Consider the following 14,740-nt stretch of genomic DNA (forward strand, 5'->3'; position numbering starts at 1 on the left):
TATGAATTCGCCGGAGAGTCCACCCTACCTTTCTGTTTGTCCTGAGCTGTAAAAAAGTTCCATCGGCGTGGCTTTCACGCCGCAGTTATGTATAAATCTTGTCTGGTGTCAAATATTTGCATTTCACATGTGTGTTTGAAGAACACTTTGTAAATGTCTAGTGCGACATATAGAGTCCGAATGGAGCAATAAATGTGATATTTTTCAGCTCAATACGGTGTCACCGCGCTCTGTTGAAGCAGTGTGTTCAGTCTTCATGAAGCTCCCACTTCGAGCCACCATTTAGAGTAGTAATTGACACGCTCTAGAACGAAGGTGATGTTCCTCACTCATCAGCTTTGTTGTACGTGCGTAGCAAATCAAGGTCACACGCTTCAGTCTAGGTAAAATGACTGAAAAAAATATTGTGTTGTAGTGAGCACCTATATGTTTCCGTCGTACATGAAACACAGAAATACAAAAATGTTGAGTTATGTCGTACTTCACCCGTATGTATTCCTATTCCTTCCTCGGCCTGTATGAAACAAAGCTACGTTGTGTGAGTTTTCACGTAAGACATAATCAATCAAATGCATATCTATGTGTCGTACGAGCGTATATGTGACGATTAATTTAAAAATTCCTTTAATATCTTTGGAATGCATTGAAGGAAACAGTAAATACAATATTTCTCATGTTGAAGAAAATATTGATAGCTTCTTTTGAAGCGGTACGTGGTTAGTGAGTGAGTCTTGAAATCTGTCCTTGTCTGTGCTAACTGTGTATAGTATTCGTAGCGCAATTGCTTCACCATAACACCTGTGGCTAGTGTTATTTGTAGCTGAACAAGAGGTAAGCAGACGACGTATGAATGGTAACTAACTTCCGTGGATCCTTTTGTTACATCATATCTGTTGTTGAAATATGTAAAAAAATTTTATGCAATAAACCTGTTTTCTTTACTATCTGCTTTTCATTGCAAATATAAGTTCAGCGGGGGTAACACGTACGAGTAACAATGGCAGCAACAATGACAACACGAGTGATGCTGCGCTACGGAACTTCCCAATATATCCAACCCGTCTCCGACTGTCTTTATTCAGACACGCTGTACACCGCGACATAAAATGCGAGAACTCCATTAAGATAGTAATGAAATATGCATTTTATTTGTGAAGTGCGTTTTCTTTCAGCATCTTCCACGGAAAAACCAGAGAATTTCCAATAAAAAAAACTTCAGATTCTGTCTTCCAGTCAGATAAAACTATTCTGAAAGCAGATTTCAAAAAAGTGCTTCTCTTTGTCTATTGACGATAATGGTTATTTCTTTGTGGTACAAGACATACACCGATGAGCCAAAAAATTATGAGCACCTGTTTAACAGTGTTTTGTCCACTTCTCAAATAAAGTACAAAAACGATTTTGTTCCGCATCTACATAGAGACTCTGCAAGCCACCGTACGGTGCGTGGCGGAGGGTACCCTGTATCACTACTAACCATTTCTTTCCTGTTCCACTCGCAAATAGAGCGAGGTAAAAACGACTCTATATAAACCTCCGTATGAGCCCTAATTTCTCGAATCTTATTTTGTGGCCCTGTGTGCGCAAAGTATGTCGGTGGCAGTAGAATCGTTCGGTAGTCAGCTTCAAATGCCGGTTCCCTAAATTTTCTGAATAGTGTTTCTCGAAAGAAACGTCGCCTTCCCTCCAGGGATTCCCATTTCAGTTCCCGAAGCATCTCCGTAACACTTACGTGCTGTTCTAACCTAACAGTAACTCCTATATGTGGTCTCCTTTACTGGTGAACCAGTCTTTCCTAAAATCCTCCCATTCGCCTTCCCTACAACAGTTCTCACACGACCGTTCCATTTCATGTCGCTTTGCATCGTTACGCCCAGATATTTAAACGACTTGACTGCGTGAAACAGGACACTAGTAATACCGTAACAGAACATTAGCGGTTTGTTCGTCCTGCTCACGAGCGATGCTTTTCTAAAACCATGTTGATTCGTGGAAAGTTTATTATATTCGAACTGAGAATACAGGGTAATTCAAAAAGAAGGATCAGATTTCAAACATTTATTGCTTACAAACTACAAAAGCTAGAAACACAATTCCAACGTTCCTGGAAAGAGAAAATTTCAATTTTTTATGCATTCAGTGTGAGCACTATGTGTTACACGGCAAATATCAAAACTGTGGCTCATTTCTTGCCACAGATGAAGCAGCTGGTGTCTCGTTATCGAATTCAGAGCTTTCACAATGCGATATCACAGACTTCAAGAGTGTCAGGCACAGGGGGGATAAAAACGCTGTCTTTTACGTAACCCTACAGATGAAAGTCACAACGTGTGAGGTCTGCAGACCTGGGAGGCCACCGACGATTAAGTTCATTTTCTGATCCTTCTCTTTCAGTCCAACGTCCTGGAATGGTGTCATTCAGGTAACGTCGGACGTGCTTAGAGAATGTGGCCTTTGTCAAAACCGCTTATATCAGTGGATTTCCGCATTTGCGCCCCGTATCTTCGCTGTAATGACTGCCCATTCTTTCCTTACGTTCCGCAAGAGGGAAAGCCCTTTTGCTTGTTGAAGATAATATCAGTTTTACGCTACGGCTGTAATCTTCCTTCAAATATATAAATTTCATTACATCACTACATGCTAATTTCGAAATGCATTCTCATTTGTGTGTGTGTGTGTGTGTGTGTGTGTGTGTGTGTGTGTGTGTGTGTGTGACCTACATTCTAGGACCGTCATTTAATGACATAATTAAGTTCACAATGCCTGCAATAATTTACAACCTTGACGGAGAACTGATGTCTTTAATAAGCATGTATATATACTGGCTGTGGAAGTCAACATAAAGGAACTGATTAGCTTTTATATCTAATACAGTGAAATGCACCCTCCGCAACACACACAGTAATTTGAGAACTAAGCATGTCAACAACCCAAAGTGACGAAAAGACATTTAGTCACAGAAATAAATGTCTAATCCACCAAGAGGGAATGCCCATTACGCACGAAGCTCGTAACGTCAGAATGAATATCTGGTTCTTCGACACTGGTAACTATGTACACGTTGGCAAAGAAAAAAAGAACGATTAGAGCTTGCTTAAATTCACATACATATTCTCTTTTTCTGGATCATAATGAATTATGGTCAACTTTGACTAACTACTAAGCTCTATTCCCACTGCATTTACCGCGAAATTTTTACACGAATTCAGGATTTGTGCATCAGGAACATTATTTGAGTAGAACAGAAACTGTTACAGAAACGCCTGATGCACGGACTCTACAACAATACTCAACATTCCAAAAGGTAAGTACTATCCTAGAACGTTCTTTCTCTTCATAAGTAGCTTTATAGCATTTTCATCCTCTTCCATCCTCATCGTAGGCGGAAATATCACATACGAAAAAAATCTGTTCTGGTTAACAGACTCTCGGTTAAAATATGCTTCACAGTATTTTGTTATCTGCTACGAAAAGCTCCACATAAGAGCTCTTATTTGAATAAAATGGGAATGGAAGCACCATGTCTGAGCAAATCGTGATTTTGTAGCTCCTAATGTCCAGCTTTGGTCGCACGATTTTCTTGGAAAGACGAAAGTTCGTATAATAGGGCAGGTCCATCTCCACCTTGCAAGCACCGACCACGTGCAACAGTCTGGTACAGTGGAACATTCTGATTTCACTGCTGTAGTCATTTAAACCGAGTGCTGGGTGGTTCTTTGGAAAAGAATATGGCCGTTTTCCTTCGACATCGTCCTCTTATTCCAGCTGGAGTATTTTTTTCTAATGATGTATTCGTCCACGGGACGTAAAGCTTACTCGAAGGCGTTAGTGCAATAACCAGATAAATCACGTTTGCATACTTTCGAGTGAAACACAAAAAACTGTCCGAAAACTGGAACACTTTATTAATCGGTCTTGTCTTTTCCTAACCTTTATTTCGGACACCAACACACCGTGATAGCTTACTACAAACTCAATCAAATATTTATTATGGTGTATATTTAATTTTTAGAAAACTGATCTTGTTTCGCTCTTGCACCAGTCAACTTTGTTTTTTGAATATGATGTCAAAAATTAACAAGTAACTAAAGAAACAACAACTATTAGCACTTTATACGTTACTGAATGTGAAGAAGGGTCTGAAAATTTAAAAAAATGGATACCCTAATAAAAGTCATAGATGTGCAAGGTTATAAGAAGTTCAGCGTGCTTCTGATTAACTGCATTTAGCATCGGATAAACAGGTGTGTCACAAACTATCTTATTATAAAAATCCATGTCTGAGGCTGGCACGAACTCCTTGACAAAGTTGGTGACATTTTTGTATTTCTCAGATTTAACCGGCGGAGGCACCTTATAAAGTTTTTCGTCATTTATAGTCTATGTAGTTCAAGCTTTCTGAATGACGAAATAATGATAGGTACGTTGATGCTTGTGTGCACTAGAGTACTTAAAAAACCTGTGCTTTGAAAGAATAAACTTATCATTATCAGCACTTTTAATTTTAGACCGAAACAGCGTTTTTGAGTGAAACAAGTCTAGAAACAGCTTTTGTGTAACGTCAATTACACTGATCTCCTTGGATGTCTTTCGCATGCAAGAATCTGACTACTGTTTCGTGCAATGGCAAAACGATCCACAGACATGACTATTTCTTGCCCCAACCAACCGACGTCGAAAAGTCCATTCCCAATGCTATTGTGAATTGGTCCCATGGACAGGTCTGGTTCTTGTACCACGCGATAGAAGAATTTTCAAACTATAAAATGGTAGTGGAATCTCATTTTCAGCCAGAGATGGACGTATCTGGTTACTGCACCAGTGCCTTCAATTTTTCCTTTGTAACAAGCATCTAGTACACAAATGAAGCCTCTCACACTGGACTAAATGATAGAATTAAATGAGATACAGATGAACACACAAACGACAGTGCAATCCAGCTATTCTCTTCTTACAAGGCCCAGACAGATACAATACAGTGACTATAGAGAGAGTCAACAGTTTCGACACATAATAGCGCCGATATTGGCATCCAAATCACTAAGGTGTCTCTTTCTATTGACAAGATTGTGTGAACGAATGTAAACACAAACGAATGTTCCCCAAAATCTACTACACACGAGGACAACAAACCACATTAGATTTAATGTTAAGTTAGGCACAAATAAACACAAATTTAAGTTTGTATCATTAAATTATGTATATGCTCTGCTAATTGTATAGACCTTTTTACAAAAGACGTAACATGTGAATGTATACTTTCCCTGCGTATGCTGTTGATGAAATCTTCTGTCTTTAAGCCCCAGAAGTACGCATCTAATGTGTTTCACGCAGTGTTGCGACAGCACAAATTTTTTTTGGGATGGTCGAAAGATAGCTTTGATGGTATTTTCTTCTAAGAGTTTCGCAATTTTGGCTGAAGGAGGCATACAGGGGATAAAGGCAAGTTTCTCTACCTCCTCTTTACAGATGGCTATATCACTATTTTTCTACAATGCACTCCTGTAGCTAAGTTCAACGAGCAGTCATCGTCATTTAGCGCAGCGGTAAACTGTCCTAACGACTCTACTTCACACGGTACGCGCAATTTGCGACAAAGACAGCCTGCGAGCTGAGCTACAATAGCGTAAAGACTTGTTTCGCCAAAATGGGTACAGCAAAATGCAGATTAGATGAGAATTTGAAGAAAACGATTAATACACAGTACTTCAAAGATGTAGAGAAAGATAAACTCGCCTTATCCCTTATAATTGGCGTCCTTCAGTCAAAATTGCGAGAATCCTCGGAAAAAGCAACATGAAAACAATCTTTCGATCACCACAAGAAACGAAAGATATTCATGCCTAGGTAAAGGAAAAATTGCAACTCAAAATATCCGGGACATATAGCATCACTTGTAGGTGTGGCCGTTACGACATCGGGAAAACATAGCGCTGCATGTCGCAACGCTGCAGGGAACACACTGGATGTGTACGTCTGTGGCGTGAACATAAGTCAGTAGTGACAGAACATAGCCTCATCGAAGGACATACTTTTGATTTTGAGGAAACAAAGACGTTGTGCTGAGCTAGTGGTTCTTTCGATAGCATTATTTTAGAGTGAATTGAGATGAAACGCCGTGACAGTCTCGTCGACAAGGAAGGGAGCTACCAGGTAGGTTTCGCGTGGCAGCTATATGCCGAGACCGGTTCCAGCAGTAAACGCTGCTCTAGTATGGGCAAGACAATGCGCCGCGTTGAACGGCGCTCCGCCTCTCACCACGGGACGCCGATTGCCGCGCCACGGGTAAGGGAGGTGGAAAAGGCTCTGCCCCTTAGGTATATACACTACTGGCCATTAAAATTGCTACACGAGAAATAAATGCAGATGATAAACGGGGGACAGATATATTATACTGGAACTGACATGTGATTACATTTTCACGCAATTAGGGTACATAGATCCTGAGAAGTCAGTACCCAGAACAACCACCTCTGGCCGTAATAACGGCCTTGATACGCCTGGGCATTGAGTCAAACACAGCTTGGATGGCGTGTACAGGTACATCTGCCCATGCAGCTTCAACACAAAGAGTAGTGACTGGCGTATTGTGACGAGCCAGTTGCTCGGCCACCATTGACCAGACGTTTTCAATTGATGAGAGATCTGGAGAATGTGCTGGCTAGGGCAGCAGTCGAACATTTCCTCTATCCAGAAAGGCCCGTATAGGACCTCCAACATGCGGTCGTGCATTATCCTGCTGAAATGTAGGGCTTCGCAGGAATCGAATGAAGGGTAGAGCCACGGGTAGTAACACATCGGAAATGTAACGTCCACTGCTCAAAGTACCGTCAATGCGAACAAAAGGTGACCGAGACGTGTACCCAATGGAACCCAGTACCATCACGCCGGGTGATACGCCAGTATGGCGATGACGAATACACGCTTCCAATGTGCGTTCACCACGATGTCGCCAAACACGGATGCGACCATCATGATGCTGTAAACAGAACCTGGATTCATCCGAAAAAATGATGTTTTGCCATTCGTGCACCCATATTCGTCGTTGAGTACACTATCGCAGGCGCTCCTGTCTCCGATGTAGCGTCAAAGGTTACCGCAGCCATGGTCTCCGAGCTGATAGTCCATGCTGCTACAAACGTCGTGGAACCGTTCGTGCAGGTGGTTGTTGTCTTGCAAACGGCCCCATCGTTTGACTCAGGGATCGAGACGTGGGTGCACGATCCGTTACAGCCATGCGGATAAGATGCCTGTCATCTCGACTCCTAGTGATACGAGGCCGTTGGGATCCAGTACGGCGTTCCGTATTACCCTCCTGAACCCACCGATTCCATATTTTGAGAACGGTCATTGGACCTCGACCAACGCGGGCAGCAATGTCGCGATACGATAAACCGCAATCGCGATAGGCTACAATCCGACCTTTATCAAAGTCGGAAACGTGATGGTACGCATTTCTCCTCCTTACACGATGCGTCACAACAACGTTTCACCAGACAACGCCGGTCATCTGCTGTTTGTCTGTGAGAAATCGGTTGGAAACTTCCCTCATGTCAGCACGTTGTAGGTGTCGCCACCGGCGCCAACCTTGTGTGAATGCTCTGGAAAGCTAATCATTTGCATATCACAGCATCTTCTTCCTATCGGTTAAATTTCGCGTCTGTAGCACGTCATCTTCGTGGTGTAGCAACTTTAATGGCCAGTAGTGTATGTGGCTCCCCCCGTAATCTCCACGTTTCGGCAGAAGATGCTACAGTGATGACACCCACCGCAACGTCCGGATGGAGCCCGAGAAGATTTCGTCGGCATGAATTATGTTTTGAATAAGTGATTAAGAATTATACCTATGGAGCTTTTAAGAGGGAAACATCAATATCTCCTAATAGCGCCATTTTTATTACGTAAACAAAATAATATCAAATGCTATGGAATACTGATTTGTGAATGTGTTTTCTTAACTTACAGTATGTCCAGAGAGTTTTAAATTTTTATATGTCTATCCTTGTGACTGGAGGTCTAGGAGACTACAGCCATTCACATATATAAAAAAATGAAACTTCTACAGCCGTCCTTATGATGTCATTTATTGTTCGACTACCAATTTCGGCGCTTCAGTGCACCATCTTCAGGCCTTAGTTGATGCTGAAGGGGTTAACACCATCTGTATATACGATGCATCAGTCGCCACCAGCGTAACTGGTTTACTCCAAACCATCGACTGTCAACAGTTGACAGTTGATGGCTGGAGAGACAACATCACAGTTACGGGTAGTCTGCGTAAATCAGTTATGTTGGCCACTGATGCATCGTGTATGCGGATGGTGATAACCTCTTCAGCATCAGCTAAGACGTGAAGATGGTGCAATGAAGCTCTGAAACTGGTAGCCATACAACAAATGACACGATAAGAACGGGTGTAAGTGTTTCATTTTCTTACGTGAGATAGTTTAAAGTTTCAAAAGTGTTTTGTTTTATTCTTTGCTCAGGAGTCTACATCTACATGGATACTCTGCAAATCACATTCAAGTGCCTGTCAGACGGTTCATCGAACCTCCTTCACAAATCTCTATTACTCCAATCTTGTATAACGCGCGGAAAGAATGAACACCTGTATCTTTCCGTACGAGCTCTGATTTCCCTTATTTTATCGTGGTGATTGTTCCTCCCTATGCAGGTCGGTGTCAACAAAATATTTTCGCCTTCGGAGGAGAAAGTTGGTGATTGGAATTTCGTGAGAAGATTCCGTCGCAACGAAAAACGCCTTTCTTTTAATGATTTCCAGCCCAAATCCTGTATCATTTCTGTGACACTGTCTCCCATATTTCGCGATAATACAAAACGTGCTGCCTTTCTTTGAACTTTTTCGATGTACTCCTTCAGTCCTATCTGGTAAGGATCCCACACCGCGCAGCAGTATTCTAAAAGAGGACGGACAAGCGTAGTGTGGGCATTCTCCTTAGTAGGTCTGTTACATTTTCTAAGTGTCCTGCCAATAAAACGCAGTCTTTGGTTAGCCTTCTCCACAACATTTGCTATGTGTTCCTTTCAATTTAAGTTGTTCGTAATTGTAATACCTAGGTATTTAGTTGAATTTACGGCTTTTAGATTAGACTGATTTATCGTGTAACCGAAGTTTAACGAGTTCCTTTTAGCACTCATGTGGATGACCTCACACTTTTCGTTATTTAGGGCCAACTGCCACTTTTCGCACCATTCCGATATTTCTTCTAAATCGTTTTGCAGTTTGTTTTGACCTTCTGATGACTTTATTAGTCGATAAACGACAGCGTCCTCTGCAAACGACCGAAGACGGCTGCTCGGATTGTCTCCCAAATCGCTAATATAGATAACGAACAGCAAAGGGCCTATAACACTACCTTGGGGAGCGCCAAAAGTTACTTCTGTTTTACTCAATGACTTCCCGTCAAATACTACGAACTGCGACCTCTCTGACAGGAAATCACAAATCCAAATCGTATGACACTTCATTTGATTAACAAACAGTTACCTGAAAATCTGTAACACATCTATTAAATATAAGACATTCTCTGTAATTTTTGTATTGATCACCTCATTTCTATAGCACAAACGCTTTTTTGACATTATGGAATTTTACGTCTGTCACAATTTTTTAAGCTTCTATTCATTTTAACTATTACCATATGATACAAGTCGAAACACGTAGTAGTATACCACCAACCACACTGACTCTCGTCATTGTAAAATATTTTTAATGAAACTACCTACGACATTGCAATCAAAGCTGAAATTCTTTTTTAAATATGTGATGAAAACTAGCTGGGTACAGAACATTTTTATAATGTCTGCATTCTATTCAGGAAACTGCAGATAAAACGTTTCCAATAACGTTTCTTGTAAAATTTAGCACCAGAGTACTTCACTAGATGTCCCACGACGTGAAAACAGCCTAACAACATTAGCAACACTAAGTGTCCTGAAGCAAGGAGACCCGCAAGGAGTTGTTACTTTCATGTAGCATATTAAATGTACTGAACGGATTACAAAAGTTAATGGAATTAATAATTTCAATATAAAATTCGGCAGCTATTGTTAACGGCATACAACAAATCACGCAGGCGTTGACTGTGGTGAATTTATTTCAACAAGAATCATGAATTTGTAAATGTGTTCGATGAAATCGATGAGGGGGAGGATATTTCTCAGATAGGAGAAACAGGGGTTTGACAGAAACATGGAAACACCATAAGAAATGCATGCTTGAACATGACTACAGATACTAGCCAAACCTGCAGGTTGCGCTGTTGTATTTGACCACGAACGGCAGCTGCGCAGTGTCTTGCAAATATCAGTGGTGGCCAGATCAGTGTTCTGTGTAGTTGTGAACGCCTTATGTCGGAGGTGAGCGAATTATGCGGCAAATTGTTGCTGCTCGTATGATGGATCTTCCGCAACCAAGGTAGCCTCGAGGCACTTGGTACTTCAAGAAGCACCATATCGAAGATTTATACCACGTACAGGGAAAGAGGGAAAACATCATTCACTACGTCACAATGCGGATGAAAGTGTGTGTTGAGAGATCGTAACGGACGGTCACTGAAGAGGACTGCGGACAAAAATAAGAGGACGAGTGATGTAGGAGTCACTGCATAACTGAATGATCCACTCGCGAACACTGTCAGCACCAAAACAACACGAAGCGAGCTGGAATTCCAAAACCTTGTCATAGAGGCAAATGCCCATAACAGGAAAACGTGGTGCCCAAGTCATAGAACCTACACTATGGGGCAATGGAAGGAAGACTGTCATTTGATCGGACGAGTCTTGTTTCACACTGTTTCCAACTTCTGGACGGGTTTACGTCCCAAGAGAGGCTTGATGATGATTTGGGAAGACATATCGTGGTACCCCATGGTCTACGATGCTATCTGCAAGGTCGCATTACCGCTAAGGAGTAGGCGACCATTTTAGCTAATCATGTCCATTCCATGGTACAATGTTTGCTTCTCAACAGTGATGCTGTGTTCCAAGATGACCTGCTATCTGTTTCTTCACACAGGTCGCATCGTTCAGGAGAGGTTTTATGAAGACGAGATTGAATTGTCGCGTCTCTCCCCCAACCCCCTCCCCACCACAGTCATCAGTCTCAATATTGGTACGTGATCGCTACCCACCTCCATCAATTTATCTCAGCTTGCCATTATTTTGCAGAAAGAATAACATAAGATCCCTCCTGAAGACCATACAGGACCTGTGTTTATCCATTTCGAGACTACTGGAAGCTGTTTTGAATGGCAGCGGTTTTGCTACGCTGTAGTATGTTGTGTTGTTTGTGCCCCCACCCTTTGTAAAGGCTTATGATTCAGAAAAGGACATCTAGAGTAACTGTAGCTCACGTTCAAGTGGATATGATCAGTACCTATCGTAATTGCTTAACACAGCAATCTCATTTGATGCACAACCAATATAAGGAAGTTTCTGCTTTACTACTATAAGGACAATGCGCGAAGATTTCAAAATCCACACAAATCGTATCCAGTGTCAGGCCGTAACTTGATGTTCAGATAACCGTTGATGACACAGGTACAGAAGTAGACAATAGTGAAAGAAAGTCAGAGTACTGATTTCTGCCGGCCGAAGTGGCCGTGCGGTTAAAGGCGCTGCAGTCTGGAACCGCAAGACCGCTACGGTCGCAGGTTCGAATCCTGCCTCGGGCATGGATGTTTGTGATGTCCTTAGGTTAGTTAGGTTTAACCAGTTCTAAGTTCTAGGGGACTAATGACCTCAGCAGTTGAGTCCCATAGTGCTCAGAGCCATTTGACCCATTTAGTACTGATTTCTGTCGTTAAATATTTTTAGTTGCCGTGTTTCTGGAGAGATGAGTAATACATGTCCATTCTTGTAATGGTAAGATGTAAATGAAATCGTTAAGACTTACCAAGGTCACAAGCTCATTGAACACTTCATCATGTACTATATCGTATTTGAAAATGAATTAGCTTCACCTATGAGCGCAATTTAATACAAATCCGTTGAGGAGAGAATTGTTTCCAACGACTGGAAAAGAACACAGATTACACATATTTACAAAAAAAAAAGGCAGAAAATCTGATCCGTAGAAGTACCGAACTGATCCCTCTCCTCTATTTGCTGCAGAATTATAGAAACTACTACAAGTTCAAACTTAATGACGAATCTGAACAATAATGAAACTTCCCATGCTAACCAACATGGCTGTCGAAAGCATTATCACGTGAAATTCAACTTGGATCCTTCATATATCTTCACCTTAGATGCTGATAATTAGTTACACTGAGTGTTCCTAGATTTTCAAAAAGCTTAGATGCTATACCACAATAGCGCCTGATAAATCAGATTATGGGATATCTAGTCGGGTTTGTGAGTGGATTGTAAGCTTATTGACAGGCATACTGTTATCGTAAATGGGGCCGTATATTGACACAGAGGTAATTTACGTATACTCCAGGGAAGTGTGACACATTAATAACTATTCTTGTAATACTATATAGTAATGACTTATCAGACATACCACAAGTAGCGTAATTATATTGAGGAAATATTATCAGAATAAACCTTAGTAATATCCTGATTAGATTTGGATAAACATCGCCTAATGCAAATGCTGGCCACTTTCTCATAAAGTAGAAAAAGCTAAGACTGTGAAATTTCAGAAGTGTTGTTTCCTTGACTTTAAAGGAGTCACAGTTTATATTCGTCATGTCATACGATTCACTGCGCATAGGAATTGAGTAGATATGAAAAGCAGCCAAAAGATCAGTTAAGTTGTGGATAATGGTAACGGCAAGCCCCGATTCACTGGTAGGATACTGAGAAACTGTAGATCGCCTAGAAAAGACATTGCTTACGAAACGCTTGTACGACGCCTGAACAGAATAGTTCTCAGTGGTGTCCGTATTAGGCCGTTCTAGCGGGGAACCCAGTACCAAAAGAGAGCAACACAATGATCACTGAGATCAGGAATTTCATCTGAAGGACGTTTAAGATATGCGGCAAAAATCTCAAGAAAACCTCTTTAAAATATTCCTTACTAATCAGCTCTGCTGTCAGGCCCTGAAGACGACGCGATTCTGACCAGCACGCCGCTGTCGCCGGCCGGAGTGGCCGCGCGGTTCTAGGCGCTACAGTCTGGAACCGAGCGACCGCTACGGTCGCAGGTTCGAATCCTGCCTCGGGCGTGGATGTGTGTGATGTCCTTAGGTTAGTTAGGTTTAATTAGTTCTAAGTTCTAGGCGACTGATGACCTCAGAAGTTAAGTCGCATAGTGCTCTGAGCCATTTGAACCATTTGAACCACGCCGCTGTCCCAACCGTTGGCAGCTATCCGACTTTGGAGTCTCTACTTCGTATGCTAGCAACTCCTCCACTGCCCTCACGTGGCTGAGTGAATGCCATTCCAGTTCTCCTGCCAATGAAAAATCCCTTAAGTACCGAAAAACGAATCTTGGTTCTCTCAAGGCAGTCAAAGGCGTGACCTGTCAGCAACTGCCTGACACCACCCTAGAACTGTTTCTCAGGGCAGAGTTCGCTGATATTATTCAGCCCACCACACATCGGTCTCGTAGGAATAATGAAGATAACGCAAGTCTAATAGCTGGTGGAGAAGCACATAAGCAATCGATCTCTCCATGTTTTTTACGTGAACGGGACAGGAAAACGAGTTAATAAGTGGTTTTATAGAGATTCGCCGCATATAGCTGTGGATGTAAATATCCGTATACAAATTACGGTGACATTTATTTCATGCGCCAAGTTGAAACACATGTAATGCGGTAATGTTCGCTCTACTCTTCACTGCGTTTAATATTGTAACTGTATCTGTGAAAGATTCGGACGTAATGATAGTAATGTGGATTTTGCTAGTGTAAGTGACACTTTCATAAAGAATGTTGCAGATATGACACAATTACCACTTTGACTTTTCGTATCCAGTTTAATGAGTGTTTACAGATTAACGCTACTCGTGCAAATGACAGCTTCATTACATATAAAGAAGGATTCAGTAATGAGATAATTACCCCTCTGGCAGATATGCATAAAATATTTCATAGGTACAGCATATTAACACCGAATGGTATAATTTCATCATTTTCGCTGGACATGAATTGATGTAAAACTACCTCATTTTGACAGTATATAGGTAAATATTTGCAGTGTTCATTCGCATTTCTTATTTTTACATATAGATAATGCCTAAAATTAAGGAACAGTTGGAGACGGTAAAGAGAGTATACACTAACAGTAAAAAATTGGTTACTCCTTTGATTTTTTTTTATATATATATAAGACTGAAAAGAACGCAATACAATGGTGAAGGGGCTACCTGCACGCAATGTTCATTGGCTGCGCGTCGCGCGCAAGCCTTACGCAGTGGGAATTGGGAATCCACATCTACATTCATACTCTGCAGTACACTCCAAGGGGTACTTCCCATTGCAGCAGGCTTTACGGCTTCCTCCCGTTCGCTTATGGAGCGCAGGAGAGTGACTGCTTATTACGGACTGGAATGAATGAAGATCCAGAACCGGAACTGTTTACAGCGTTGATGAGGTGAGATGTAATTAGTCACTAAGATAAGTTAAAAGCTATCGCGCTGCAGTTATCTGTGGGCTCGGAGCAAACGATGTGAACCCTAGGTAAGAAACTACTACATTGTAGCTTTTAACTTATCTTTCACAACCATCATGATTAACATTTAACGGGTAACTTTTCTAACGCTGTAA

The sequence above is a fragment of the Schistocerca americana genome, chromosome X (assembly GCF_021461395.2).
Source record: "Schistocerca americana isolate TAMUIC-IGC-003095 chromosome X, iqSchAmer2.1, whole genome shotgun sequence".
In the NCBI taxonomy this organism is placed as follows: Eukaryota; Metazoa; Arthropoda; class Insecta; order Orthoptera; family Acrididae; genus Schistocerca; species Schistocerca americana.